The following is a 5,240-nucleotide window of genomic DNA, read 5'->3' on the forward strand; positions in this document are numbered from 1 at the left end:
CCCCGTATTCAAGTTCCAGCAGGCTAAAATAGATTTCTGGTGGTTAACTTCTCAGAATACTTATTTTTCCTTCTTCTCCCCCGCCCCAGTATCAAAGAGACCTGCATTCCCAAGCACACTAATCACTGGGTTCAGGCTGTACTATCAATATGCCCTGTGGAAAAACCTCTAAACATATGGGTTGAAAAGTTAGTACTCTTAGAAACCAGGCATGTGTAGCAGCAGCTGTCTCACTTGGCATAGCTTTTGTCAAGTTTTCTGGCACAAATTCCACAACCACAGACTTCTAATGGCCGCTGGTATCAATCAACATGCTTGGACTAATTCTGAACACAGAAGTTTCACATTTCAAGAAGTTTCACATTTTAACAACTATTTTAAGTCAATAAGGCTGATCTAATACACAAGAACACGCTCACTGCTAGCCCAGCGGCATGGCAGCTTGCCTACTTTGCTGCCAGCAAAGATACCAGGAAAAGAACAGTGGAAACTAAATCCACTTTAAGGACAGAACACATTCAGTTGGCCAGGGAGAATGCCAACTACAGTATCATGTTTAATTCTTAAACGCAAATGACTGATTCATGGCAACAACCCCAAAGGGAAATACTCACCTGCTATTTTAGCAGTACATGAAGCACATTTACAGAGGACATTTTTAACACTATCTGCAGGAATTCTGTTTTGTAACTCTATGCTATTATTAAATCTCAGCATTTCTAACTGGTAAATTCACCCAGCTTCCCAAATCTTTTTTTGAAATGGAGGGGGATCGGAAACCTTATTTGGAATGCAGTTAAGTAATAAGACAAGGAATACAAACATAAAAAAAGAAATAATATGCTTCAGTTGAGGCAACGACAGGCATACAACTACTGGGAAAATAAAGCTGCAAACTCCTTGACTATACAGATTCCACCAATACTCAATCATATTGACGTTGCAACTGTGCCTGGGCAAACAGTGCGTTCCATCTCCAGCAAGAAAAAAGGAACTAGTTTGAAAATACCCCAAAAATGCTTTTCCCTCACTTTCTTCCTCAGTACATTTTCACTGCCTAAACTATGGGCTGTCATCTCAGCATAACTGGTTTCATAAAAGACAGAGGAAGAAAAACTGTTCTCCAGTGGATTGCCAGAGATGCTGCTAATGATACCTTGCACGGAGCTTAACATCTGAACACGTAACACTTGGCTGTGCTATTAATACAGTACAGAAATCTGTAGTTCTTGATGAACAATGCATCAAACAGTAGGAAAAAAATCCCAATCACTCTAATTTCAGGTGTGAAATAAATGGAAATATTTTTCAATTACATTCTAAATATCTGGAGTTTATAAGAATAGTGCAAATACCGCACAAGGGATGCCCGAGTAGTCTTAACCTTAAATACCTTGAAGGCAGTGAGATCAATAAGGAAAGATTTGAAAGTAGATGTGCCCCATGGAATTACTCCTTTGCTAACTCTGCACAAATTTTGGCCTGTGTGGCAGAGTTTATCTCTTTATAAAGTGATCTCAGTCAGACAACAGAAACATATAGAGAAAGCATATCAGAAAAAAAAAATCAGCTACATGCATATACTGAGTATACATACTAATCTTCAAAGATTTTTATTACAAAAGGATAATCTCAAGTACCCGGTGCAAACATACACATGAAAATCTTAAACCTGTTGCAGCTGAGACATGATTGCTGTTGACCATCATGACACAATTCCAGTTATGGCATCTAAACCCTTTACATTTCACCATCCAAAATTTACCTTTTACAATTGGAATTACCAGGATAAACACTTCCAAGTAAACCAAGTTCTAATCCTGACAGTGTTTGAATTGGACATCTGGAAAAAATCTTCCAGCTATGTACATACTGCAACACTGGAACAAGTTACTCAAGTTGCAGAATCTCCATCCCTGGAGGTTTCCAAGACTTCCCTGGCTGTCCCACTTTTGGCAGAAGTCCTATCTTGAGCAAGAAGTTCATAGAGGACTAAATGACCTCTGAGGGCCCTTTACAACCAAGGACAGACACGTAACTGAAGTTGACCATCCAAAACATTAGGCAAAATGACAACGCATACGGACCAAGCTGTGTGAGGAACCACTCAGAAGAAAGAGAAGAGGAATCATGAGACAGGAAATCCTTGAACCGGTGTCTCTTATGTCTATTGGGTAGAAAAAGTCTCTTCTGAAATGGTAAACAGAAGCAGCCAGCGAGCGGTGTAACTCCTAGCCTTGTGTCTGGGGCCAGTGCTGAACTCCAGGAAATCAGGTCTTGAGACATTTCTCTCAGTCTTTCCGGGAGAAAAAAAAAAAAAAAAAAAAGGAATCTTCCATAGGAAAAAAAGAAGCGTTTGTAGCATTTTATGCAATTTAAAATGAAAATGTAATTGGCAACATTTTTCTGCATTGCAAAGTAAAAACACTGCATTAAGGAATATTCTCATAAAAAGATATTGTTTACAGAAGTTTGCTTTATTACTTGGCTTTCAAGCCTCTCCTCAGCGCTCTCATTTTTATTAGGGAATAACAGGCACCTCACAAAAGCACGAAAATTAGGGTAGAGACATAATACTGTCTTGAGAAGCCACTTTTAGGGAAAAAAATACATTATTTATTGCTTTGTTAAACAGATTTTTAAATTCAGTAAATTCATTGTCACTTTGTAATTGCACAATTCCTCTCAGTATAGAACACCAAGCAAGCAAATTCTATTTTAGAACTTAGCTAAATCTAAGAATAAAAAGCTCTAATCACACTAGATACTCAGTTCTGGGAGATTGAGTTCTAAGTCCAACATGTCTTCCAAATGAAGCCCGTGCTGCTAACTAGGATCCCAACCCCTAAGCTACGATGCTCAGCTTCACTTTATGAGCTAGCTCTATTTTGAAAATATAAGAAATTTCAGCTAAGTAACAACTAGCACTCCCAAGTCTTAGGCTAGAACAACAGTAGGTAAATTGAGGAATTTTTTTTGGTAAAAACTTAATTTTTTTCCCCTACCTTTTGGGTTTTTTCCTTTGAGAACACCAAAACATCTTTCAGGGCTGTGTTGTTTGCACGCACGTTCTAATAAGAAAACACACAGCAGCAGCTTTTTTCCAGCCCAATTTTGAAAAAGAAAGTGAAATTCAGCAAGGATTTAGTGTACCAATTTTATCAAACAGATGGGTAAAAAAAAAGGCAGCAGCAAAGGTGAAATATTTCCATCACCCCCTGTATAGGAGATTAATGCTCTGTCTGTGACCAGGACAGAGTTACAGTCAGACGCCCGTCCGAGTAAGATGAACTGGAAGAGAAACACATTGTACAAAGCCTTGCTATTTGAAATGGAAATTTCCTGACCAGAGAGCACACCTGCTAGTGTCATGACAATTATCTGTTAAGGTTAAGGCACTGTCGCGGGTATGAAACGCAGAAGCTATCAGCTCAGAAGCGTTTTATCCGTGAAGACAGCAGACTCTAAACCAAATGGACATTTGTTGGTGTTGACAAAGACTCAAGATCGGAAAAGGTATGGAAGAATAATTGTCAATTAGGGAACCTAAGAAAGATTGTCGGGTGCAGAAAGAAAAGTTACAAGAGGGTTTTATTACACAAGCACGTAGACCTAAATTTTCTTTACATCAACTCTATGTTGGCATGCTTGTTTCAAAGCAAATCTTGGTAAAGCTGGAGCATGAGAAAGATGACTTTTTTCAGATGACTGCAGAACAGGTGATCTGAAATTCCTACTGCCATCCGCATACTCTAGATAACCCTGCAATACCGTTGCTGCTTGTGCTGCACCTTTTCAAAGCAGGGAAAGGCAACCCCCTCCCCCAGCATCTTTGATCCTGGTGCAGTTTGTTGCTTATTTCAGTCTCAACTCATTATGCAGAAGTACAAAAAAAATTTCTAATGAAATTGAATCTTTCTGCCAAAAGGATGAGTGATTTTCTGCATCAGCTCTAATTACTCTGACCATTTTACAAGGCAGTATCGCTCCAGTTTGATTGGATTTGAGGCTAACCACAAAGTATTGTGTCCTCAGAAGATTTATCTTTCCATCATAAAAGAATGCTTTAATTTTTTTCCAGTATGTTAGCGGTCATAACTAAATATCAAATTAGAGAGAAAGAGCTTCCTCCAATTGCATTAGCAAAAAAGACAGATAGATAACAGAAATATACCTTTGTTATTTTAACAACAGCTGCTATTTATGCCCTTTGACTAATACACTTCATTTAGTATTCCATAAATCAATGATTTGAAAATACGGCTCTTCAGCTAACAACATTAAGTCAAGGCTAAAGTACTGGTATCTTTAAACAGTGTTAAGAAATGAGACAACTCCCAGAAAAAGTAACTGCAGTTTAACCCAGGCTGCGGGACCGTGAGCTTGTAACTGTTCTCTGCAAAACAAATGAGAAATTTCCGTCCCAGTCTCCAAGTGCTCACATTCCCTTGCACTAGTAAGCTCTCTGCCTGAAAAGTTCAACCTTGCATGGCACCAGAAGAAAGGAGAGAAAATGCTGAAATTCTCCTTACGTACTCCATTAATCGTGTGCACAAAAAGAATGCGACGCAAAATTAACTGTGATCCTAACAGACTAGGTCCATCTCACTAGCATTGTATTCACTGCAGATTCTTGCAAATAGCTGAAGCAGTATACGGAAAGCTGATGAGACAAGCAGATACATGAATGCTTTATGAAGGGTTACTCATCTATTCCTCCGGCTCTTTTGTTAAGATAGTTTTACAGAAGCTTTTGCAGAATTAATGTATCACAAATACTTACGTTTGATGCTGGCCAGCCTACTTCTGGGCATTGAACAGTCTACAGCTGCTAAAAATAATAATAATAAAAAAAAGTAAGTGTGAGTGCTTTAGTATTTACTTAGTATTTATGGTGGCTAGAAAAGAGTAGTGACAAAATAACACAAAACAAAGACTAATTTAATTAGAACACAGCAAATTTTCTCTATTTTAAAATATTCTAGTTACTGTCTTTTTAAATTATTAGGTTGATATTAATGCAGTCAGAGACTTCAAGATAAAGGTCCTAAAGTAAAAATATGTATTTTAAGGAAGAATTATCATCTAAATCATAAAATCATGGAATGGCCTAGGCTGGAAGGGACCTTAGAGATCATCTAATCCAACCTCCCTGTCACAGGCAGGGACGCCTCTCAACTAGATCAGGCTACTCAGGGCTCCATCCAACTTGGCCTTGAACACCTCCAGGGAGGGGGCAG

Source organism: Apaloderma vittatum, unplaced genomic scaffold (genome assembly GCF_000703405.1).
Source record: "Apaloderma vittatum isolate BGI_N311 unplaced genomic scaffold, ASM70340v1 scaffold18323, whole genome shotgun sequence".
Classification (NCBI taxonomy): domain Eukaryota; kingdom Metazoa; phylum Chordata; class Aves; order Trogoniformes; family Trogonidae; genus Apaloderma; species Apaloderma vittatum.